General features: G+C 44.3%; 1 long non-coding RNA gene and 1 pseudogene across 2 annotated transcripts; one reads left to right on the plus strand and one right to left on the minus strand.

Moving 5' to 3' along the window:
• Positions 1–2,218: 2,218 nt before the first annotated feature.
• Positions 2,219–7,077, minus strand: LOC308235249 (small ribosomal subunit protein uS5-like; annotated as a pseudogene). The gene is made up of 2 exons: positions 6,208–7,077; positions 2,219–2,367 (listed from the first exon to the last, which is right to left on the minus strand). The product of its transcript is annotated as a small ribosomal subunit protein uS5-like (transcript).
• A 14,880-nt stretch (positions 7,078–21,957) lies between these two features.
• LOC308235735 lies at positions 21,958–26,639 on the plus strand. Its single transcript, XR_013959210.1, has 3 exons — positions 21,958–22,271; positions 25,009–25,114; positions 25,738–26,639. It is a non-coding gene; the product is annotated as an uncharacterized lncRNA (long non-coding RNA).
• Positions 26,640–27,067: the final 428 nt, after the last annotated feature.

The following is a 27,067-nucleotide window of genomic DNA, read 5'->3' on the forward strand; positions in this document are numbered from 1 at the left end:
GCCTCTGGGACAACTTCAGGCATACCAACATTCGCATTATGGAGGTGTCAGAAGTAGAAGAGAGAGAGCAAGGTATTGAAACCCTATTTGAAGAAATATTGACAGAAAACTTCCCCTACTTGGTGAAAGAAATAGACTTACAAGTCCAGAAAGCACAGAGAGACACAAACAATAGGAATGCAAAGAGGCCCACATCAAGACACATCATAATTAAAATGCCAAGGATCAAAGACAAAGAGACGATTTTAAAAGCAGCAAGAGAAAAGCCATTACTTACCTAAAAGGGCGCTCCCATACAACTGTCAGCTGATTTCTCAACAGAAACTTTGCAGGCCAGAAGAGAGTGGCAAGAAATATTCAAAGTGATGAATAGCAAGAACTTACAACCAAGACTGCCCAGCAGTTATTTAGAATTAAAGGTCAGCCCTGGCCGGCTTGGCTTGGGGGATGGAGCATTGGCCTGCGGACTGGGGGGTCCTGGGTTCGATTCCGGCCAAGGGCACATGCCTGGGTTGTGGGCTTGGTCCCCAGTGGGGGGGTGTGTGGGAGGCAGCCGATCAATGATTCTCTCTCATCATTGATGTTTCTATCTCTCTCTCCTTCTCCCTTACTCTCTGCAATCAATAAAGAAATATATTTTTTTTTTAAAAAAAGAATTAAAGGTCAGATAAAGAGCTTCACAGACAAGAAAATGCTAAAAGGAATCCATAACCACCAAACCAGTATTACAGGTTAATTTTGAAGGGTATTTTTTAAGAAGAGGAAGAGGAAGAGGAAGAAGAAGAAGAAGAAGGAGAAGAAGGAGGAGAAGGAGGAGAAAAAATGATAAAAAATATGAACAATAAAATAGCAAAATGGCAATAATACATATCAACAACTGAATCTAAAAATCAAAATAAATGAACAAGAAATCTAATGAACAAAATAAACTGATAAATAAAATAGAATCAGAGGCGTGGGAACATGGAACAGACTGACCAATCTCAGGGGGAAGGGGGAAGTGGGGCAGGAATAGATTAACCAAAGATTATATATACGTATATGTATTACCTATGGAAACAGACAATAGGGTTGTGAAGGCCTGCGGCAGGGCAGGAACGAGGTGGAAGGGGGCAATGGGGGTGAAAAGGAAGGCATCTGTAATACTCCTTACAATGAAGATTTTTAAAAAGAAAAAGAAAAAAGAAAGATGGGCCCAGGGTCTTTAGTAGGGGGAATTTAGAGAGGCAGGCCAGTGTCCCAATGTTACAATGATACGAACCAAACTGACCTGCTCAGACCTACCTTGACCATATTAACACTGAAGAAGACGGAAAGGGAAATGGACATTAAGAAAAGATCAAGGAAATAGTAAATGATCCAGATGAAGCCCAACTGTGAAGCAATGCAGGCTGCTGCTGCAGGGCCTTAGACCTTCTTTTGGACGCTTTGGGCTCTCTGACCAGCTGCAGTTTGTTAGGTTTTAGGTTGCAAGAGGGACAGGCCATTCATATGCATAAGCTGCTGCCCACAGCTTGGGTGGGGTTGTAAATTGGGTGGGGTGGGGTCTCAGGGAATCACCAGGGTGGAGCAAACAGCAATGGCTGCCAGTCAGCCCTGTCCTGGAGAAGTCCCCGGGTCTCTGTGTACCCACAGCCCCGTGCAGGAACAATGATCACTGCGAGCACCTCTGAGAGAAAGCTGCCCTCACGTTCCTGCCTGATGCCAGACAATACAGTTTCTCCCCGTATGAGTCTGGGTCCCCAGAGTCTCACCCAGAACTGGAGTTCAGAGCAATCGAGAGCTTGTATCTCCCTCCCGATTGAAAACAACAGTGCACCCAGTTGCCAGCCCGTTTCCCAAGCGCCTCCGCGCCTCTGCACCTCCGCACTTCTGCACCCCCGCACCTCCTACCAGTCTCAATGCGCTTTTTTCTTTCCTTCTAGTTGTAGAACTTCCACTCAACCAGGTTTCCCGTGGTTCTGGATAATATTTGTTTTGTCTTTATTTGGAGTTTTGATGTGGTTGTGAGAGGCAGCAAATACAGGTGTTTACCTATGCCACTGTCTTGGTTGTTCTCCAGAGATATTCCTTCTAAGGTGAAAGATACGTTGTTGCATCTGGCCCTACCAACACCCCCCCAGAAGAGGCACAAAGCCCAGTGGGCCTCTGGATTATGAAGGTATATTCCTCATTTGGGTGTTACTTCAGCCTGTTTACCGAGTGACCTGAAAAGCTGCTAGTTTTGAGAAGGGCCCAGAACAAGAAGATTCTGCAACATGTCCAGACTTTGTGTTAGCTGCTTTGCCACTTGGGCCACATGGCCCAGCGGATCACTGGAAGTATTAGTGGCAGATAGGGATGCTGCCTGGAGCCTTTGGCAGCCCCCTATAGGTGAATCACAACACAAGCCTTTGGGATTTTTAAGCCAAGCCCTGTCTTCCTCTGTGGTTAACTAATCTCTCTTTGAGAAACGGGTTTTGGCTTGATACTGGGCCTTAGCAGACATTGAACACTTACCCACAGGCTAATTACCAAGCCTTTTTTAACCAAGTCCTCTGTTCAGCTTCTATATCCATTATTTAATTGGATTGTTTGTTTTGTTGCTTGAATCATTTATATATTTTGGATATTATTCCTTTGTTGGAGCTGTTGTTTGCAAATATTATCTCCTATTCGGGTGGTTGTCTTTTGTTTTGTTGTTTGTTTCTTTTTCAGAAAACAATTTAAACAAATTTTGGAGAGGGAGGGAGAGGTAGAAACTTCAATGATGAGAGAAAATCATTGATCGGCTGCTTCTTGCATGCCCCACACTGTGGATTGAGCCCCCAACCTGGGCATGTGCCCTGACCAGTAATTGAATTGGTGAAGGGATTAAGCAACAAAAACCAAAAACAACTCATAGACAGATAACAGTATGTTGAATACCAGAGGGAAAGGGGTGGGGTGGGAGTAGATAGAAGAAGGTAAAGGGGGGATAAATGGTGACAGAAGGAGACTTGACTTGGGGTGGTCAACACACAATACAATATATGGATGAAATATTATAGAATTGAACCCTGGAAACCTATATATGTTACTAACCAATGTTGCCCTAGCAAATTCAATTAAAAATAAATAAAACACAATGATTCCATAATTAAGTGAGCAAAGGATGAGGACAGATGATTCACTTGAAACAAGATAAAGTTCAACAACATTTTTAGTAAAAAATATGCAATTTTTAAAAATTGTATCTTTATTTTTGAAAATATTACAGTTTTCTCCCTTTTTTTCTCCATTGGCCATTTTTCCATCAAAATAACAAAAATTTAGAGTGATAGCCAAGACTATAAATTAATACAATACTTTGGAAAGCCATCCTATCTAATAAACAGGGAATATGCTAATTGTCCCTTATGCTATTGCAAATATGGCAGCACCCACACCCAATAAGGAGGGAACATGCTAATTGACTGCCATGCCCTCAAAGATGGCAGTGCCCACAGCCACAAGATGATGGCACCCAGACCCCTCAGCCCCGCTGGGGCGCCTGCCTCCGGAGTTCCCCAGACCCCTCAGCCCCCCAGCTGCCCAGAGCTGGACTGAGGTGCAGGCAAACCTCAGATGGCAGCTGCCCAGCCTCCCAGGGCTTCCCGAGGCTCAGGTAACCAGGGCCGGCCAAGCCTTGTGCTGCCTGCAGTGGCAGCAGCAGAGGTGTGATGGGGGCGTCGCCTTCTCCTGATTGCCGGGTTGCCTCCTGCCCCTGAGGGCTCCCGGACTGTGAGAGGGGGCAGGCTGGGCTGTACACCCACCTCCAGTGCCTGAATTTTCATGCACCAGGCCTTTAGTTTGATAATATTATCAAGAGCTTTAAATTCATTCATTTCCTGTGATCACACAATTTTATCTTTAGAAATCTATAATAAGGCAATTATGCTGAACACAGAAAAAAATCAGAATTTACAACTATCTTGCCCATTTGCAGCATTATAATACCAAGAAATAGGGAGTATTATCTTCTAACAAGAGGATGCTAAAGCGAATTACAACCTGTTAAAGGATATTTATCAAAGCTTCACAGTAATTCGATCATAAAATCATATGAAATAAAAAAGCAGAAAACAAAATTATATATATGATTCAGTCAAATTATGTAGGAAGAAAAGAAATGCATGTATAAAAGTTTGAAGAAATAAACTGTTAACAGACATTGTCTTAGAGCAATGATGTAATACCTCCCTCCCTCTCTCTCTCTCTCTCTCTCTCTATATATATATATATATATATGTGTGTGTGTGTGTGTGTGTGTGTGTATACACACACACACACTAGAGGCCCAGTGCACAAATTCGTGCATGGGTGGGGTCTGGTCGGCCCACCCTGATGGGGGCCTATTGGGGGTGGGGCCAGCGGGGGGGGGGGCGGCGCAGGAGGGTGGCTGGCTCTGCCCCAGATTGGCATGGGGGGCCGATTGGGAGTGGAGCTTGCTGGGGGAAGGGGCCCCTGCAGGAGGTTGGGGGAGCCAATTGGGGCCCCAATCGGGCTGGTTGGCCACCACAGTGGGCATCATAGCGACCAGTCGTCCAGTCGTTCTGGTCGTTCCGGTCATTCCGGCATTCAGGTCACTTGGCTTTTATATACATACATACATATATATATATATATATATATATATATATATATACATACATATATATATATATATATATATATACATACACACACACACACATATATATATATATGTGTAAATATATGTGTATATATATATATATATACACACACACATACACACACACACATACACACTGAGTGGCCAGATTATTATGATCTCTGAACGCATAATAATCTGGCCACTCAGTGTATATCCTATATAATAAAAGGCTAATATGCAAATTGTCCCCTTGACCAGAAGTTCGACCAGCAGGCAGGCCGGCCAACCGCCCATGTCCCCTCCCTCTGGCCAGGCTGGCCGGACCTCACCCATGCACGAATTCATGCACCGGGCCTCTAATATATATATATATATATACATACATACACACACACACACACACACACACACGCTGAGTGGCCAGGTTATTATGCATTCAGAGATCATAATAAACTGGCCACTCAGTATATCCTATCTAATAAAAGAGTAATATGCATATTGACCATCACACCAAGACACAAGATGGCCGCTCCCAAGTGGCCAAAGATGGCCACCACAAGATGGCTGGCAGGGGAGGGAAGTAGTGGGCAGTTAAGGGTGACCAGGCCAGCAAGGGAGGGCAGTTGGGGGGGACCAGGCCTGCAGGGGAGGGCAGTTGTGGGGGGACCAGGCCTGCAGGGGAGGACAGTTGTGGGGGACAAGGCCTGCAGAGGAGGGCAGATGGGGGGGACCAGGTTAGCAGGGATGGCAGTTGGGGGGACCCAGGCCAGCAGGGGATGGTAGTTGGGGGGGACCAGGCTTCAGGGGAGGGCAGTTGGGAGGGACCTAGGCTTGCAGGGGAGGGTAGTTGGGGGGGACCAGGCCAGCAGGGGAGGGCAGTTGGGGGTGGTCAGGCCAGCAGGGAGGGCAGTTAGGGGTGACCAGGCCGGCAGAGGAGGGCAGTTGGGGGAGGCCAGGTCTGCAGAGGAGGGCAGTTGGGGGGGGGGACCCAGGCCTGCAGGGGAGGACAATTGGAGGGGGACCAGGGCAGTTGGGGGTGCCAGGCTGGCAGGAGAGGGCATTTAGGGGTGACCGGGCCAGCAGGGAAGGGCAGTTGGGGGCGACCAGGCCAGCAGGGGAGGGCAGTTAGGGGCAACCAGACTGGCAGGGGAGGGCAGTTAGGGGTGACCAGGCCGGCAGGGGAGGGCAGTTAGGGGCAATCGGGCTGGCTGGGCAGCAGTTAGGCATCAATCAGGCTGCCAGTGGAGTGGTTAGGGGTGATCAGGCTGGCAGGCAGAAGCGGTTAGGGGCAATCAGTCAGAAGCAGGCAAGTGGTTGGGAGCCAGCAGTCCTGGATTGTGAGAGGCATGTCCCACCGCACCTTTAGGCCCAATCCCGGTGGGTCACACATCCCTCAAGGGGTCCCAGATTGGAGAGGGTGCAGGCTGGGCTTAGGGACACCTCCTCCCCATCCCCCCTCCCATGAACGAATTTCATGCACCGGGCCTCTAACATATATATATATATATATATATATTGTGTGTGTGTGTGTGTATATATATACACACACACATACACACACACACACACACACACACATATATTTAGCTCACCTTTTTTTCTTGTATAAAATGATGTGGTGGCCACAGCTGGAGCCTGGATCCTCTGCACAGAACTCTGGTGTGACTCTTTACAAGAGGGTCAGTGAATTCTTGATAGGGAGGCTTTGGTGGACACAGTGTCTTTCCAGAGATCTGAGGTGAGATAACTGTAGGTCTTAGAGATGGCAGCAAAGGTGGCCTTGGCAAAGTTGCCAGGGTGGCAGTGCAGATACCAAGCCATGAGCAGCAGCTTCTTGGGCACAGGGGCCGAGACAATGCCAGTGCCCCTGGGAGCAGGAATGAGGCACACTAGTACAGATCCACTGCGACCAGTCACCTTGCAAGGAACTGTGTGGGGCTTGCTGATCTTGTTTCCCCTATAGCCTCGCCACAGGGACAATAGAGAGGTTGGTTGGGATGATGGCTCCACAGAATGTAGTGGCTACTTCTTTGAGCACTTAACACCCAGACCAACATGTCCATTGTAGTCCCCAATGGCGACAAATACCTTGAACCAGTTCCTCTGGCCAGTATGTGTCTGCTTTTGCATGAGCATAATCTTCAAGACCTCATCCTTGATGGATGCCCCAAGAAAACGTCAGTGATCTCCAATTCCTTGATGGGCAAGGAGAATAGATCAATCTCCTCTAGGGACTTGATCTTCATGTCCTTGACCAAGCGGCCCAGCTAGGTGATGGAGATCTACTACTTGGCCTTGGCCTTGCCTCCGCAAGCTCCGTGGCTTTGGCCCCTGCCCTGACCCCAGATGCAACCTCAGCCCTGGATGCCACTGCCAAATCCTCCACAGGAGCCACCATGGCCTCCTATTCCAGAGCCCCCGGGGTCTCTAGGCCCTTCCGCAGCATGGGCATCATCCACCATTTGGTGTTTACTCAGAAAAGAAGCCCTTTCTATATTTTTAAAATGTTTTACAATAAGTACATACCTAATGAGAAATTTTAACTTTTATTACTTATTTTAAAAACAAGTTGTCAGAGCCAGCAGGAGCACCACACAGCTCTGCTAGTCTGACTGGCTTTGAGTCCATGTATTCTTCTAAATTCTCCCATTTGACTACGCCAGGGCAGGTTCCTCCTCGAACCCTGCCCACTGTACTAACTGTTGGGAACTTAGTCCAAGTTCCTCCTTTACCAAGTGTCAGAGACACAGGTCAATTCTGGTGGTGGGGTAGATGGAGAAGCCATGACAGGTTGTGGGTTTATAAGAATGAGTCTATTGCAGAAGCCAGTGGCCACATAGCCATCAGATAAGAACAGTCCTTACATCAAAGTTCATACAGGCAAGCAGCTGGACACCGGCTGGTGAATACATATCTTTCTCACATAGTAGCATTAATCTCTGTACCCAGAGTTAGTATCTGAACAGCCACATGCTGCGTCTAAACTCACCGTCTTACATTGTAGTAGTAGTACTTGAGCTCTCTGGCTCAGCAGCTTCTCCTGGCTCTCCTGCCCAGCTGCTCTCTCTCTAGCAGACTTCACACACCCTTGGTCAATAACCTGTCTATTACTCCAGAGACAAAGAAGGCTGGTTGCCAACAGTGACATCAATCATTTGGTTTACAGAAGGGCACAGTGTACCATGTGTCCTTGCACCCACTCATGGTATCTTGGCCTGATTACAGTTCCCAGGCTCAGAGTCCTTAGACATCCTGATTAGGCTCATGCTCAGAGCGGCCTTTGGCCATTCTGGTATATTGATAACAAGGCCTCTTTGCTCCTATTGGCCTTGACTATCCAGAGACCTGGCATGCTTCTCACACAGGTTATTAGTTTAAAAGTGCACATATATGGTGAAGACTAAAACCATATAAAAATGTCTGCCTGTGGACAAATATTAGGAAAAACACAAAAATATAAATGGTGTTGCATTCATATCTGAGAACCAGAGTGATTTTTATTATGTCACAGTCCTCAAGACTTTGTTACCCCTTCATACTACACACATACATAATGAGATAATGTTGGTATTGATTTGAAGATGGCTGAATGCTCCCTCTGCTCTGAAGAGATGAGTCCTATATGCTAACCTGACAAGCTCAGGGAAGGCCTACACGATGGCCTTGCAAACTAAGAGACCTAAAGCAACCACAAAGAATGGTCTGTATATAAACTTTTTAATTAAGAAGTTTACTATGTTGGGTAATAATGTCCTATGCTGGTAAATTCCCTGACAAGGATCAACTTTGATCTTAACTGAGCCTATTGTCTTTTTGCATCTACGATAACATTACCTTTGGAATGTTGGGATAACTTGTAATTTCCCTTTTTCTGGACCCTTCAGAGAACAACCAATGTACCAGGCCACCAGCATGGAGACCATGGATTCCCTCATTGTTATTGTTACCTTGTTAATTGTTGACTGTTAACTATCCGGTACCCACCTATGTAAAAGAAGCATGTGTCTATCATTTTACCTTTTATCCAATCCCAGAGGTTCCCCTGCTTTGCTTTCTCCCACCTCCCTAATCTATTACCAATAAATTTTATGTAACCAACTTACGTCTCCTTCTTTGTTGGTAATTTATAAAAATAGATGGAACACCACCATTCTTTGGAGCATTATCTCAATCCATTGAGATTGTGCTTCCTGGCAATTGTTGACAGTTTAATTGTCAAATAAACTCACAAAAATACTTTACAGGTTCGCATGTTTCTTACATTAACAATCCTAAGGCAAGAACTAAGTCATGGCCTTAGAAATTATGAACAATTAATGCTCAGGAATGTAAAATCAAGCAAGTCTTCTCCGAAGTCTGAGTTAAGGTTGGTCCAGACAGTTAGGAACTTCATTTCTGATCACTCTCCAAAAATTTAAAAGCATAGCCTTTTTTACTATCAGAATCTATTACTACACTGAAAGTGTTAGACAGACATGAGCAGAGCAAGGATGATAGGCCAGGTACAGAAACTCACAAGGGCAGAACATTCCAGATGCCCAGCAAGGAGCAAAACTGGGAAAACAAGAATCTTGCCCTTAGGGTAACCTGGCCTCCCATAGCATATCATTGGTCATGCAGTTTGGACCCCTGATCTTTCATATCGCTGGTCAGGCAGTGTAGACTCCCTAACCTTTTCCTCCCTAAAGATAACATCAAGGCCTCAGTTGTATTTTAGCACCAGGCCCAGAAAAGCAGCAAAACCAGACAAGTGACGCCATGGCTGCCTCAGGACCAGCTACATTGACTAATGACCCCCTGCCTGGCACCGACCAATCAGTGCAGACCAGGATCCTGAAAGAGCACACCTCTAGAGCTGATGAATATTCTAAGACCCTCCCCTGAGACTTCCCCTAAGATTTCCTCCTTCAAGAAAGAGATAAATAAGCTCAGGACAAAGGACCCAGTGCCTTCTCTCCCTCCAAGGAGCATGCCTGTGCCATTCCCCCACAGGCATGTGTCCCCTAATTTCTAAGGTACCCCATGATACTTGCAACCATGGGGGCAATGGGCAATGGCAGCTCATCCAAAGCAGTCTAGCTTAGACTTTCCTGTTGCTTCTTCTGTGCCCTTTCTTGTTTCACTGTCCTAAGTATATTGTTGCTGCCATCATAGACCCAATAACCTTTGGCTCAGTGCTGTATAACCCTTCCCTTTGGATATCCCCATCTCCCATCCCCTTTTTCTTAAATAAATTCAAGTTTTCTTTAATCACCGTCTGAGATGGCTATTTAGTCTGCCTGTGGCACCACCGACTTTAACCTTTCAGAAAGGACCCTCAAGAAGCCAAAGAAAGAAAAGTCCCAACAAATATAAACACATTCCCATGCATAAAAACATGTATTCTCAGATTATAGGATCAACTGGGTTTGCTGCAGCAAGGACATGACCATCTTAGAAAGTGCTGGCTTTCTTCCTTTTGAACCAGGTGAACAATAGTAGCTACTTGCAATTTTTGAATAATGAAATTTTGCCAACCTAAAGTTGCCTTTGATTTTTAGCTGGTTATTAAGAAACAAAAGATTCTAAAACTAAAAATGGAACTCCCATTTGACCCAGTGATCCCACTTCTAGGAATACACTGAGTGGCCAGATTATTATGATCTCTGAATGCATAATAATCTGGCCACTCAGTGTATATCCTATATAATAAAAGGCTAATATGCAAATTGTCCCCTCGACCAGGAGTTTGACCAGCAGGCAGGTCAATCAACCGCCCATGTCCCCTCCCCCTGGCCAGGCTGGCCAGACCCCACCCATGCACGAATTCATGCACCGGGCCTCTAATACACACACACACACACACACACACACACACACACACACACACACACACACTGAGTGGCCAGATTATTATGCATTCAGAGATCATAACAATCTGGCCATTTAGTGTATATCCCAAGAAACTAGAAACACCAATCAGAAAGGATATATGCACCCCTATGTTCATAGCAGCACAATTTACAATAGCTAAGATTTGGAAACAGCCTAAGTGCCCATCAGCAGATAAGGGAATTAAAAAACTGGTACATCTACACAATGGAATACTATGCTGCTGTAAAAAGGAAGGAAGTCTTACCATTTGCAACAGCATGGATGGACCTGGAGAGCATTATGCTAAGCAAAATAAGTCAGTCAGAGAAAAATAAATATCACATGATCTCACTCACTTGTGGAATATAATGAACAACATAAACTGATGAACAGAAACAGATCCAGAGACAGAGAATCATCGATCAGACCATCGAACCTCAGAGGGAGGGCAGGTGAGGATGGGCAGAAGGGAGAGAGATCAACCAAAGGACTTGTATGCATGCATATAAGCATAATCAATGGACACAGACACTAGGGGGGTGAGGGCATGAGTGGGGGGAGAGGGGGCAATGGGGAGATAAGGACACATATGTAATCCTAATATATAAAAACCCAGGGTCTGTAACATCCACAATGACTAGAGGCTTGACCAACCGGAAGTCAGTGCTGGGTTGCTGTGGTGATCTAGCACTGACTGCCTCAGCTGCGGGAGCCCAGACCCAGCACTGACTGCAGAGGGGGCTGTGGATCAGGCCTGGAGAGAGGGCTGGGGAGAGAGAAGCAGGGTCTGACCTGTAGCCTCAGTGGCAGCTCTTGATCAGCACTTGCCTCTCTCTTTTGCTCCAGGCCTGGCCAGCAGCCCTGCCTCTCTTTCTCTATGGCCTCTGTTGGGGCTGCTGATCAGCCCCGCCTCTCTGATCAGGTCCATTGATAGGCCTGGATATGCTGATTGGCATAGAAACCGACCATTCAGAACCAAATCTGGGTGAAGTGTGAGGAGCCAATGGCTGCCTAGGAGGTGGAGCTTTTGACACTGACTGGCATAGCAACCGACCAATCAGACCCTAATCTGGGTGAACTGCAAAGGCAGAACCTAAGGTGGGGGCTGAGGAGGGGTTTTAAGGGCAACAGCTGTTTGGTGTAAGGTGTAAGAAAGCAGTTCAATTTTTTAATGACTGGTTTGATATAGGGATTATGTATTTTTGTCTGCCAAGAGCATCTCCTCCTGATGAAAAAGGCCCCCCCCCCGCCCCCATTTAAGCAATCCTATCCTATATAATCTATCTATACTACTAAAAGGGTAATATGATTATTAGACCTGGTCGACCAGCCATCTTCCAGACATCTGACTTCCTTCCAGACAAAGCCATGGTGGTGGGGGCCAAGGCAGAGGCCCTTAGGGGGAGGGCAGTTGGGGGTGATCAGGCAGGCAGGCAGAGCCAGTTAGGAGTGATCAGGCAGGCAGGCAGGCAGAGAGGTTAGGAGCAATCAGGCAGGCAGGGGCGATCAGGCAGGCAGGCAGTTAGGAGCCAGAAGTCCCAGATTGCAAGAGGGATGTGCGACCACCGGTCAGACATCCCTCAAGGGGTCCCCGATTGGAGAGGGTGCAGGCTGGGCCGCCCCCCACCCCATGCATGAATATCATGCACCGGGCCACTAGTACCTTAACAAAGAAAAAAAAAGAAACAAAAGATTCAGAAATAACCTTTGACTCTTTCTCCTTTCCTGCCTAAGCAATTCATAGGGAGAAAACCTGCTTCAGGAAGAAAACTTAATCACCTTAGCATTAGACTGGAAGCTCCAAGCATGTTTACTAGATTCCCACTTTGTCCCATTGTTCCTAAGTCACCTAGCCTCAGAACCAGCTTTTACCTCCCAAGTCACTCAAGAGGACCACTTTCAAACCTTCATCAACCAGTTTCTTGGGGAAATCAGGCTGCTATGCCCCATCGATCCAAGCATGAGAAATCTATACAGTGCTCCAGCGATTACTATCAAAGTCCATCTCCCTATGATGTTGACATCCCCCCTCCGCAGGCAGTAACTACAGAAGATATGACCTTCATCTCTATTCCATAAAAAGCTGGAATATTAGGTCTGATCAAATAATTGAATCAATATCCCCTCCCTGGGTAACTGACCTCTAGACCACACACTACTTGCTAATGCTATTATCATTCCCCTCCGGACCCACCCAGACAATTCTCCACCCAGAAAAAGCCACCTACTTTTAAATCTCCAATTCCCCGTCCCTGGGTGCTGGTACCATTTTAGGTCTCAGCCCATATGGTTTTCCAGATGACCTCATAAATTTGTAATCCCTTACCACTTTGGCCTTGTGTGTTCCTCCTTCAGCAATATATACCTAGTATTGCCTTACTGTCTTTGTAATTTTCATGCTTATGCAAATTCTCATGCATATGTATTAAAAGTTTGATTTTCGGTCAACAGTCTATGCCTGGGTTGTGGGCTTGGTCTCCGGTAGGGGGTGTGCAGAAGGCGTCCAATCAGTGATTCTCTCTCATCATTGATGTTTCTACCCCTCTCTCCCTCTTCCTTCCTCTCTGAAATTATATATATATATATATATATATATATATATATATATATATATATATAATGTTTTTATTTTCTCCTGTTTCAAAAAAATGGGCAGAGGACCTGAACAGACACTTCTCCCCAAAAGACATACAAATGACCAACAGATACTGGTATATGAAGATGTGCAACTTCACTAGCTCTTAGGAATATGCAAATCAAACCTACAATGAAATACCACCGCACACCTATTAAAATGTCTGTTATTGTTGCCTATGGAATTTGTGTTCTTCCACGGGATCACAAAAAATGCATTCCATGGACACACACATGGGGAGACTGTAGTGTGGCAAGATTTATTCTGGTGGAAAATATTTAATAGTAAAACGATTTTGAGAGAGAGAACCAAGATGGTGGCATAGGTAAATGCCTGTAATCTCTGCCTCCCACAGTCACATCAAAATTACAATTAAAATATAGAACCACCATCATTCAGAACCACCTGAAAGCTAGCTGAATGGAAGTCCTACAATTAGAGAAGTAAAGAAGAAAGCACATTGAGGTAGAAGGGGCAGAGTTGAAGAACAGGCTGATCCAATACCCACCTGTGCCATTTTTTTGTTTTGTTTTGTTTTGTTTAATTTGGGAGAGAGATCATCTCTATGGAGACTGCCAGTAAGGAGCAAGGGGCCCCAGCCCCACACCAGCCCCCCAGCCCAGGGTTCCAGAGCTGGGAAGAGAAGTCCCCGCAACTACAAGCTGTAAAAACCAGTGGGGATTGTGGCTGAAGGACACAAAGGCTGCTGGAGACCCAGGTGTTCCATTTAAAGGGCCGGTGCACAAACATGGACTCCCAGCATTGGGCAGCTTTGGGGGACCCAGACACATATGGAAGGAACTAGATTATCTGTCATTGGGGCAGGAACTTGGGGGCAGCTTTCTCTCAGAGATGCTTGCAAGGGTCATTTTTCCTGTGCTGGGACTTCCACTGTTGCAGGGCTGACTCACAGCCATATTTGAGTTTCCATCAGTGTGACTCACACTGTTCGCTCTGCCCTGGTAATTCCCTGAGACCCCAGCCCATCCAATTTGCAGCCCCACCCAAGCTATTTGCAGCAGCTTTATCATATGAATGGCCTGCCTTGGCTCAGGCTTCCTACTTTGCTAAAATCTCTCAAACAAACTTCAACTGGTGATAGCATGTCCCAAACCTATCAATCAAAAGGCCCAAGACCCAGCACTTGCACCAGCCTGCCTTGCTTCACAGCTGGGCACCTCCAAGCCCAATACAAATAGCAAATAGTAGCCATCTGCAATTTCTTTGTAGCTCCTGCTGGGTGCCCCCAGGCAGTGGCTGACTTTGCACCTCCCTGGAGGCTCCAGAGCCAGTGCATCCAGTGGACAGTTTCAGACCATAGCAGATTACAACTCCACACATCCACAAGTGACACACTCAAGAGGCAGACTCAATCAGCACCAAAGCCCCACTAAAGCAAGTCCTGCTCCACAGAGGTATCTCCTGCACAGCAGCTCTCCTACTGTAGTTGCAGCTGGTCCTCATGGCCAGTTAGCCTGAAGGTCAATTCCTCTCAGTGATGCCAATAGTAATCAAGGCTCAACTATAAGACTGTGCACACAGCCCACACAGGGGCACACCAGGACACTTACTACACAAGGCCACTCTACCAATTCCAGGAGACAAAGCAGCTCTGCCTAATACATAGAAACAAACATGGGGAAGCAGGCAAAATGTGGAGACAAAGAAATATGTCACAAATTAAAGAAATAGAAGCAAGCAAACTACAGAGTTCAAAACCATGATTATTAGCTTACTCAAGGATCTGAAGGAGACTTTCAAGGATCTTAGTGAGGATGTCAAAGGCATAAAAAAGGATCAGTCAGAAATGAAGTATACACTGACTGAAATAAGTAATAATTTACAGGGATTCAACAGTAGAGTAGAAGATTCTGAGACTCAAATCAATAATTTGGAATATAAGGAAGCAAAAAGTACCCAATCAGAGAGCAAATAGAAAAAATCCAAAAAAATGAAGACAGTTTAAGGAGCCTCTGGGACAACTTGAAATGTACCAACATTCACATCATGGGGATGCCAGAAGGAAAAGAGAAAGCAAGATATTGGAAACCTATTTGAAGAAATAATGACAGAGAACTTCCCCTACCTGGTGAAAGAAATAGACTTACAAGTTTAGGAAGCACAAAACAATAGGAATCCAAAGAGGCCCACACCAAGACACACCATAATTAAAATGCTAAGGGTGTTATGCCCAGATTTCGTGATCCCCAAAGACCACCAGGGAGCTGAGTCTGATGCAAAAGCAAAGAGCCTTTAATCAAGCTAGCTCGAGCTCCCCATCCACCACACTCACCGACATAGCGGCAGGAGGCAGAGAGAGAGCCCCAGGCCCCAGATGCGCTGATTTATAGGGGGCCTGGGAGAGGTAGGAGTGGTGAGGTAGTGTGGCCTCAGCTGATTGGTCGGGGTCAGGTTGCACATGGGGGCAGGGCACGGCTTACTTTCCTCTTGCATTTCTATTGGCTAATTCAAAAGTGTGGGTTGGGCTCTTGGAGAGGTTCTAGGGCGGGAACCTGACTCCACGAGGTGGAAGACATGGAACAAAGGGAACATGGAGTCGGTCTCGCCCTGCCCTTTCAAGAGTTAAAGACAAAGAGAGAATCTTAAAAGCAGTAAGAGAAAAGCAGTTATCAATAAGGGAGCATCCATATGACTGTCAGCTGATTTCTCAACAGAAACTTTGCAGGCCAGAAGGGAGTGGCAAGAAATACGCAAAGTGATGAATATTTAGGATCTATAACCAAGATTACCCTATCCAGCAAAGCTCTCATTTAGAATTGAGAGTCAAATAATGATCGTCACAAGAAAAAGCTAAAGGAGTTCACCACCACCAAACCAGTATTACATGAAATGTTGAAGAGTATTCTTTAAGAAGAGAAGAGGAAGAATAAGAAGAGATTTAAAAATATATATGAACATCGCCGAAACCGGTTTGGCTCAGTGGATAGAGCGTCGGCCTGCGGACTGAAGGGTCCCGGGTTCGATTCCGGTCAAGGGCATGTACCTTGGTTGCGGGCGCATCCCCAGTGGGGGGTGTGCAGGAGGCAGCTGGTCGGTGTTTCTCTCTCATTGATGTTTCTAGCTCTCTATCCCTCTCCCTTCCTCTCTGTAACATATCGATAGAATATATTTTTAAAAAAAATAAAATAAAATAAAAATATATATGAACAATAAAATGGCAACAAATAGCTAACATTTGAATCTAAAAATCAAAATAAACAAGAAATCTAATGAACAAAATAAACGTGAATAAAATAGAATCAGAAGCATGAAAGCATGGAACAGAATGATGAATCTTAGGGAAGGAGGAGGGGGGCCAGAAGAGATTAACTAAAGATCTTACCTGTGGTCATAGACAGAAGGGTGGTGAAGGCCTGGGGTGAAGCGGGAACTGGGTAGAGGGGTCCCATGTGGGGAGAAAGGGAACATCTGTAATCAACAATAAAGATTTTTTTAAAAAAAGATTTATTCTGATGGAAATAGAAGGCTGCCCCTGGGTTTTCAATGTCCCATCTCTCTCCATCCTGCCATGTAAAGAATCCAAACTTGTCTTCATCAAGGCCAAATAAAAGGCCAGTGTCTAGAGTTTCTGTTTCATATTAAAGCTTAGTCCTTTGGAGCCTGTGTGGTCTGCCATGGGTCCACACAGCTGCTAGATCTGCTTGTTTGCAAGTGTTTCCTAGTGATAGCACATGAAGGAATGGGGTGAGGGAGGGAGACAGAGAGAGTGTCCTTCTTCATTCCCCTGGGGTTATATTATCTCAGGCTTGGAAATGACTAGGAGCTTTTTCAAAATAAGCAGTCAACTTCCCAAGCTCTCCTGGGCCTGCACAAGGCTTACCGTGGCTTCTATTGTGTGCCTCATAGAAGCATCTACACCTGTGCCATTTTGAGTTCTGTGCATGTGCTTACCTGCCTAATCCAGTACAGAAGGTGGGGGAAGGGTAGTGTTAATCCCCTTTGGAAGAACAATGCTGGGATCCCCTGGGGCGTGTGTGAAGTTGTAGCTTCCTGGTGAAACCAGCAAGTTGTAGGATTCAGCTCCCCAGCCCATTAGGCTCAACAATGTCCAATTCCTTTTGCTTCCTTCCTTATTAATATCTAGCTACCTATGGTACCATTATCAACAAGACAAGTAATAACAAGTGTTGGAGCGATTGTGGGTGGGAAAAAAAGGAACCCTTACTCACTGCTGGTGGGAATGTAAACTGATACAGCCAGTATGGGAAACAGTATGAGGTTCCTCAAAAAATTAAGAATAGAGTTACCATATAACCCAGCAACCCCTCTTCTGGATATCTACACAAAAAATTTGAAAACATTTATTCACATAGATATATGCACCCCGATGATCACTTCAGCATTATTCAAGGTTGCCAAGAAATGGAAACACCAAAATGTTCTTTGATAGATGATTCAATAAAGATGTGGTACATAGTGTACTACAATGGAATACTACTGTGGATGAAAGGGGCCACGTGCTAACCTGACAAGCTCAGGGAAGGCCTGCATGGAGGTCTTGCAAACTCAGAGACCTAAAGTAACCACAAAGGATGGTCTGAAATTAAACTTTAACTAAAAGCAGTTATGGTGGGTAGTGACATCCTAGGCCAGTATCTTCACTGACAAAGTCAACCTTTACCTTAATTGAGTCTATCTGTCTTTTTGCATCTATAATAACATATCCTTGAGTAACTTGTAACTTCCCTTTTTCTGGACCCCTTGGGGCACAGCCTAAGGTGCCTGGGCGCCAGGACTGATGTTGGGCGCCATTAATGCCGGGGTTCTTGTTCCAGCATTAAGAAGCGTTCAGCAATCTGGAGAGAGGCAGTGCGTAGATTAAGTAGGAGTGCAAAGACGAAAGATAATTTTGAAAGGCATTGGGGGTCAGAGGAGCCTGGCTGAAGAAGCCAAGTTCTCCTTGTCTCAGGACCCTTGCTTTTTATTAACACAATTTGTCCTAAGGCAAGGTGGAGATAATACACTTCAAAGGGTAGGGTTTCATACAGAAGCATTGTCAGATTGGGGAATCGCCTACAGCTGTTCAGGTGTTTGGCCAGTAGGAGGCAATAACATGTAGATTAAGATGCCCTGAGCTGTCTGGCAGTAAAAAATAACCCTATTCAGGTTTGGGGGAAATGCCTTTCAGCCATTCCAACAGGTGATTACATATGTGACTCAGCCCTTGTTGAGTCCCCAAGTTCCATCAACCTTTTGATGAAACTCTTGCAATTATGACACGCTGGAACTGGCTCCCGGCAGACAGATACCACAAATGCTTTCATTGTTATCATGTTAATTATTCCTGCACCCACCTAAGTATGTGTCTATCATTTTACTTTTTATCCAGTCCCAGGGGTTTCCCCTGTTTTGCTTTCTCCTGCCTCTCTGGTCTATCACCAGTGGATTTTATGTAACCCACTGCTGTATCGCAAATCAGTGAGCTGGACAAGAGGCCTAATGAGCCAATTAGTTAGGAGCCATCTTTATTGTGCACAGGTTCAGAGCAGATTACCTCTGTCAAATTCTGAACCAACACAAGAGGGAGTATTTCCTTTTTATATCCTCCTAGTTCTTTGTGTAAGACAGCTTGTAACCTTGAATACATATGATATCTAATCAAACACCTGTAATATCTATACAGACAATTTGTAACTTTGGGCACATATCATATCTATATAGACACCTGTAACCTTGGATGAACAAACACTTGGCAGAATTATGTGAATTAATATCAGTATCAGTGTATCAGCCCCTTTAGATGGCTAGCTTGCAAAGTCAGACAATTAAGTTTATCTTTTCTATTCAAGCAAAAAACAAAGTTATTTTACAGTCTAAAAATAACAGAGTTGACTTATAGAATAAGAGACTGTCTAAGAATAACAGAGTAGTTCAAACAGCAGTTTCAAACAGCAGTTTTTCCAAAGGAGGGACCACTGTGCTTCACCACCTACGTCCCTTCCTTTGATTGCAATGTGTAAATAGACACTGAGTGGCCAGATTATTATGATCCCTGAATGCATAATAATCTGGCCACTCAGTGTATATCCTATATAATAAAAGGCTAATATGCAAATTGTCCCCTTGACCAGTAGTTCGACCAGCAGGCAGGCCAGCCAACTGTCCATGTCCCCTCCCCCTGGCCAGGCTGGCTAGACCCCACCCATGCACGAATTCATGCACCGGGCCCCTTATATGTGTGTGTGTGTGTGTGTGTGTGTGTGTGTGTGTGTTGTATACACATACACTGAGTGGCCAGATTATTATGCGTTCAGAGATCATAATAATCTGGCCACTCACCATTATAATCTGGCCACTCAGTGTAGATGTAACTTGCCATTCTCCAGAGCATTATCTCAATTAGTTGAGGTTCTGCTTCCCAGCATATGTTGACAGTTTGGCTCAAATAAACTCAAAAAAATTCTTTACACGTTTGTATGTTTTTATGTTAACACTACTCAGCTATAAAATGAAATACTGCCATTTGCAACAACATGGATGGAGCTTGAGAATCATGCTAAACCAAAAAAGTCAGGAAAAAATTAAGAACCATATGATTTCACTAATATTTGGGATATAAAACTGAAAGCAACAAATGAATAAACAAGGAAAACAAACAGAAACTCATAGACACAGACAACAGTATGGTGGTTACGAGAGGGAAGGGTGATGGAAGGGTAGTAAAGGGAAAAGGGATCAAACATGGTGATGTAAAATGATTTGACTGGGTGGTGGGCACACAGTGCAATATAAAGATCATAGAAATGTACACTTGAAACCTATGTACTTATTAACCAATGTCACTCCAATAATTGTTTTTTTAAAGGGAGAGAAACGCCCTAGCTGGTTTGGCTCAGTGGATAGAGCATCGGCCTGCAGACCAAAGGGTCCTAGGTTTGATTCTGGTCAAGGGCATGTACTTCAGTTGTAGGCTCCTCCAGGGGCCGGGCCCTGGTCAAGGCGTGTGCAGGAGACAACCAACTGATGTTTCTCTCACATCGATATTTCCGTCTTTCTCTCTCTCTTCCACTCTCTCTAAAAATCAATGGAAAAATATCCTTGGGTGAGGATTAAAATAAATAGTCTCCTTAAAAAGAGACAAAACAACTAACAGTATTTAATAGTAAAAATACCCTCATCCTGGCTGGTGTGGCTCAGTTGGAGTGTCATTCAATATACCAGAAGGTGGCAAATTTGATTCCCAGTCAGGGCACATGCTCAGGTTGTGGGTTTGGTCCCTGTGTGGGGTGCATGCAAGAGGCAACTGATTGATGTTTCTCTCTCACATTGATGTCTCTCTCTCCCTCTTTTTCTCAAATCAATAAAAAACATGTCATCAGGTGAAGATTTTAAAAAATATTCACAAAGGTCTTTTAATTATGTGAGATGTTACAATATCACTTAAATGAAAATATAATAAAAATATATGTATGCAGAAATGTGTATATGTATCTACATTTTTATATTTGTGGATACATGTAAAACCAAAATACTCAGCCCATAAGATAACTTGAATAATTTGCTAGATTAATAAGAGAAAATTAGGGAGTGCAAGGAAGATATTTCCAAAGAGAAATATAGTAGGTTCCAGGTCACTTGAAGTCTTTGTTAGTCGTTTGCCAATAAAGAAAATCATTTGCTGAAAAAAAAAATAAAGTATTTTGGAAACAAATAAAAAATTCCAAAGCATCTTGAATATGACTTATTTTTAATGTTACATCTGCTTTTTAAAAAATATTTTTATTGATTTCAGAGAGGAAAGGAGAGGGAGAGAAACACCAGTGATGAGAGAGTCATTTATCCGCTGCTTCCTGCATCTCTTACTGGGAATCCAGCCAGAAACTGGCTCAAATCCAACTCTGGCCTCCTGGTTCATAGGTCGAGGCTCAATCACTGAGCCACACGGGTGGGGCTTAAATACTGTATAACTTTTAGTCGTCACAACTATTATTTCCTCCTCCTCTGAGCTCACTGGGAGGATAGAGATGGGGAGCGAGACAACAGACCTTTTTTGAGACCCAGATGCTCTGCTTTCCCTTCCCAGACCAGGGGAGTGATATCAGAGGAGACTAGGGCTTCGAATTCAACTCCAGTGTCATAGTCTTTACTGGCCAGGGGCAGAGCCCTCCGGTGCTCCCACATATGACTATGTGACACACAGTCTACAACACAAATGAACAGTCTTCCCAAATCCACACATACACTGCTGCAGTCACACACCCACCATCAGACACAGAGTAACACCTTCAGTCACACTCTCTCTCCCCTCCCCATACAGTACAGCTGAGTCACAATCCCCAAAGGGCATCAGTCACCAAAGAACAGCCACAAAGCTCTCTATACCTACACAAAGAGGAAGACATGGTCACATAGTCAGTCACACACCCACCCAGGGACACAGCCACAGGTAACCCACACCCGCACATAGTTACAGACCGTCAAACATTAGCAATCATACTGTGTGGACTCAAAGCCACACCAAAGTTCCTCACCTCCGCACCTCCGCACACACAGTATCATATAAAATCACAAACACATCATTGGGGCACACAGTCTCACACATAATTTCACAATTAACCCTTCTCAGACCGTTCTGCCCGAACAAACAATACTCAGTCACTGTCCCTGACTCTGTACTTTTCACCTGTCTCCCCCGAATCGCATTAGCCACAAGGCCAAATCACTCAGGCTACTGAGTACAGCTCTGCCCAAATATTCCACCTCCCGGCGGCGAGCAGCGGCAGGCGGTGCGCCCTCTGGGAGATGTAGTTCAGCGAAGCCCTCGCGATAAACTAGGTGGCGCCCGGCTTAAGTCCGGCCAAGAGCACAGACCCGCGTCCCGCCGGCTTCTGGCGCTTCTCGCAGGGCCTCGCACTGTGGCTCGGACTTGGGGACAGCCCTGCGTGCTAGAACCGTAGAACCGCGCTTACCAGGCACACCACCGCCTCTCCCAGAGGTACAGTTAACACAGCGTTGCGTTCCGAGTCTCCAGCCTCTGAACCTTCTGGGAAATGTAGTCCACAGTCAGAAAAGTGGAAGACGGGCCAGTATCAACTGTTTTCCATCCGATCCTGAGCCCCTGCTCCGCGGAGCCCGGGAGACCTCTGGGAGCCCAAGGAAAGCGCAGGCGCAGACTTTCCGGCTCGCCATCGTAGTCTTTGTTTGCTGGTGAGTATGCTTTTGGTTCCGTTAAACGCGAATCTGGCTGTGGGACCTGAATTTCTGGGCTCAATATCCGGCTGGGAGGCTGTAAGGGAGCATTCGCGGTGTCTGCGACGGGACTGGGGAGACAGGGAAGAATTGCCTACAGTGACCTGTAGTGTTCAAAGCTTATCTGGAGATATAGGGGTACTAGAGGAAAAGGGAGGACTCGCGGGTGGGTGACCAAAGGTGTACGGGGGTGTGAGGGGGTTGTAGTTACAACTTGTGTGAGACAGTGTGTAGTTCCAAGTTTGTGAGGGTGAGTGGCATGTGAGTTTTGTGTGGTAATAACCTCTAAACCTCACTTTTCCCATTTCTAAAATAATGACTGCAAGGATGCATCTTTCTGGAGCATCCGTTTTTCTGAAAGATAAGAAAAAGGCTAAGCAATTGAGCGATAAGTAATTTTTAAAGCAATTTTACATAAAGCAAGCTCGTTGTGGTGTAGAAACGAAATCAACATTAATTTTCTTTTAAGAGGAAAGATTCCCGAAAAACTTTTTACTGACTTAATTCTTTGAAGGAACTTTGGTGAGTGTGCTTTGAGAAGCTCTGGACTAAGGAATAGCTTTAATTGGTCATTTACACTTGTACAGACAGCTCAGAATTAGGAAGCAAGTTGTTCTGTCTTTGGTGCACAGAAATCAGGTTGTTAACATAAGTAACATTCAAACCTGTGAAGAATTTTTGTGAGTTTATTTGAGCCAAACTATCGACAGTTGTCGGGAAGCAGAATCTCAATGGATTGAGATAATGCTCCTGAAAATGGCAGTTTTGCACCCTGATTTATACATTACAATCAAAAGAGGAGATGTAAGTGGGTTACATGAAATCCATTGGTGATAGATTAGGGAGGTGGGAGAAAGCAAAGTGGGGAAACATCTGGGACTGGATAAAAAGTAAAATGATACACATACTTATTTTACTGAGGTGGGTGGATAGTTAACAGTCAATTAACTCAGTAACAATGAGATTTGTGGTCTCCCCAGAGCAGTGTCTGTGCTTTGAGGGGTCTAGAAAAAAGGAAAATTACTTTGACATTCTAAAGAGATCCTATATAATAAAAGGGTAATATGCAAATAGACCAAACAGCTGAACAACCAATCAAAGCGTAATATGCTAATGATATGCTAAGGCTGCTCAACTGCTCACTATGATGTGCACTGCCCACCAGGGGGCAGACAGTTGACTGGTGGACCAGTTGCTATGATGTGCACCAGGGGGCAGATGCTCCGACAGGTAGGTTAGCTTGCTGCTGGGGTCTGCCAATCAGGACTGAGTGAGATGGGCCAGACACACCCTGGAGCCCTCCCTGGCCCAATCATGCACCGGTGGGGTCCCTCAGCCTGGCCTGTGCCCTCTCACAATCCGGGACCCCTCGTGGTATTAGAGAGCTGGTTTCAGCCTGATCCTGCAGACGCTAGGCTCATGGCTGGTGAGCGCTGCTGTGGCAGTGTGAGCCTCTCCCTATCTGGACTGATTGGGCACAAGCCCACGGCAGGCACAGTGGGGCCAGGATGAGCGGGAGCGGCAGGTAGGAGCTACAGGCAGCGTTGGACTGCGGGTTTTGGCTTGATCCCTGTAGGCCACCCAGAGCGACCCCACCCATGCACGAATTTGTGCAGCAGGCCTCTAGTATTATTATAAATGCAAAAAGACAATGGGCTCAGTTAAGGTAAAGATTAGCCTTTGTCAGGGAAGATACTGGCCTAGGACATAACTACCCACTATAAACTACTTTTAGTTTAAAAAGTTGTAATTTCAGACCATCCTTTGTGGTTATTTTAGATCTCTGAGTTTGCAAGCCCACCATGCAGGCCTTCCCTGAGCTAGTCAGGTTAGCGTGTGGCCCCTTTTCGTCAACAAAGTAAACCGTTGAAGTCTGTCTTGTTTGTGAATGAGCATGGCAATCTGACTATTTGACCAGGTTTTCCCCAGACCAAATGGCTTTTGTAAATGTAGTGAAACAATTTTCTTCTATCTACAAAGACGCTTTCTTCCAGCATTTTATCATGAAACATATTTTTCAACAAAACGAAAAAATAAAGTACTACAATACAAAAATTCATATACAGAGTAATAGCTTTGATATATACAAAAAATAGTTATAGAAAAGATGGAACTTCATTTACAAAAGCAACAAATTAGATAAAATACCTACGGATAAATAAGAACTGTTTAAAACCTATATTTAGATTGTTTTTAAATGTTAATGAAGGACCTAAAAGAAGAGTTGAACAAATGGAAATATGTATCATATTTTAGATAGATTTTAAAAGTCTGCAATGTATTCTCTTATGTGAAGCAAAATACACAATGTTTGGTATAATATACTACTTTTTTGAGTAAATGGAGATAAGAATGTATATTTGTAGTTGCATAAAGAAACTTTGGAGGTTTACACAGAAAATAAAAATAGTTGTTGGGTAGGGAGATGCAGCATCCATTAGTGACTTAGGTTTCTGTTTGTCCGTTGACTATTAGCATAACTGCGTTTCTGACTTTGATCATCATTTTCCACCTCAAAGAACTCTATGAGCAATAGCATTCCATTTTTGGCTTCAGCTGACAAATGAATAGCAAGTGTCCACTCCTATTTGAGGTTTGTCCTAAGCTCCTCATCCATATATCCAACTGCCTAATGGAGGAACTTCAAATTCTTTTATGTTCAAAATGTCATACTGATATTTCTTTCCTACTACAGTTTGCCTCCATCCATTATCCCTTCTGTATTACCTGTTTCATCAGTGCATAGCACTATCCAACCAGATGCTAAGCCTCTTACTTCTGAGTAATGGAAGGGCTTCTGAGTAAGTTTGACCCTTTTATCTGACATCCTATTAAAAATTGGAGACCCTGGTCTATTTATCACAATAAATGATAAAAACGTGTATTTGCTAAATCCATGAATGACCATATAATTGTAGGACACTTACAATATTTAACTTCTAGAATTGCATAACCTAGGTAAAATATTAGGCTTCTAAAAATTTAAGAACTCTGAGCCATGAACAATACCAAAATAACTTCCTTTGTATTTTATTCATATCACTCAAGGTTCGTGACTTCACATTTATGAAAAAAGTGTTGTTATATTCAAAATTATATTAAAATCTGTAACTGTTCAATAAGTAGCAAGGCCATAAGTGACACCTACTTAAAACTACCTGTATGGGTTGTGATTCTGGAGAACTCTGGGAACTCAGTTTTAGAGTTTCTCTGTTTAAACTAAATTATGAAAATAAGTTACTTTCTGTGTCCCATTTCTGAAAGTGCAGCCTTTAAATTGTATGATGGGTTTGGCCTGAGATGCAAAGTACAAATATTTTTTTTCTATGTGCTCATATGTATGTGTATGTTCTAGCTTCTAAGCTAAAGGGTCATCATCACTTTGTTCTTTTTTCATAAACAAGTTTTCTTGTGCATTCCCCAGGAGCTGCACTTTTCTTATCCTTTAAAACCTGACAGTCCTAAAGACTCAGCCTGAAATCTGGGATGCTGCTTTGATCCTCAACAATAACTTCCAGTTCCTTTTTTGGTCACATAACAGATATGTGGTGAGTAGTAAATTTCCTGGTAGCTTTGGTCTTTGTGGTGGTCCTTTAAGGATCCATATTTCTTTTTATTAATACGCTTTTATTGATTTTTAGAAAGAGAGCAAGGGAGAGGGATAGAGAGAGAGAGAGAAACATTGATGAGAGAGAAATATCAGTCAACTGCCTCCTGTACGTCCCTCACTAGGGTTGGAGCCAGCAACCCGGGCATGTGGCCTGACCGGGAATCAAACTGGCAACCTCTTGGTTCATGGGTCGACACTCAACCACTGAGCCACACTAGCTGGGCAAGGATCCATATTTCTTGCAAGTTGGCTATTTAGTTGTGGTTGGAGCTGGAGCAACAATACATCCTAATTCTAATCAGGTAGAAGAAGGAATTACCACTCTAGGGCAGGGGGTCAGTAAACTTTCTATAAAAACCCAGGTAGTAAATATTTTAGACTTGGTAGATGGTAGAATCTCTGTTCAACTACTCAACTCAGGGATTATAGCACAAAAGTAGTTGCTTGACATTAGAGCATTTTGATTTATATTTTGAAAATATTTTTTAAACCACAGATAAATTTTGTTGAAAGGACCATTTTGGCCCTAGCCAGTTTGGCTTAGTGGCTAGCATCGGCCTGCGGACTGAAGGGTCCCAGGTTCGATTCTGGCCAAGGGCATATGCCCAGGCTGTGAGCTTGATCCCCAGTAGGGGGTGTGGAGGAGGCAGCCGATCAATGATTCTCTCTCATCATTCTCCCTCTCCATTCCTTTCTGAAATCAGTAAAGATATATTAAAAAAAAAAAAAAAAAAGAAAGAAAGGACCATTTTGCCTGGTATTCAGATGATGTTTCCTAGTTCAGTTCAGGGCTGTCATTTTATAGGTTGAAAAATTCAATTTTGATAAGTATGTGTGAAGGATGTTGACATAAATCCTATAAAAATATGAGGGGCTTTAATTATGAAGGAGATATAATTTTTGGGTTTTCTTTTGGCTTATTAAGAATTTAGTAGCTTAAGTCCCAGACATGCTTTTGCAAATTTAATGAATTACAGAGTTGGAAATTTTTAAATAAATAGTATTACCGTAATTTGTTAAAAGTTTTGCAAAATCTGTGGGCTTTACGATTATGAAACATCTTAACAAGTCTCTCTTTTTTTCCCTTATGTTTATTTTTCTGTTTAGGTTTTGTCTTTTCTGGTTTCAGTTTTCATAGGTTGTA

This window comes from Plecotus auritus (genome assembly GCF_963455305.1).
Source record: "Plecotus auritus genome assembly, chromosome: 10".
NCBI lineage: Eukaryota > Metazoa > Chordata > Mammalia > Chiroptera > Vespertilionidae > Plecotus > Plecotus auritus.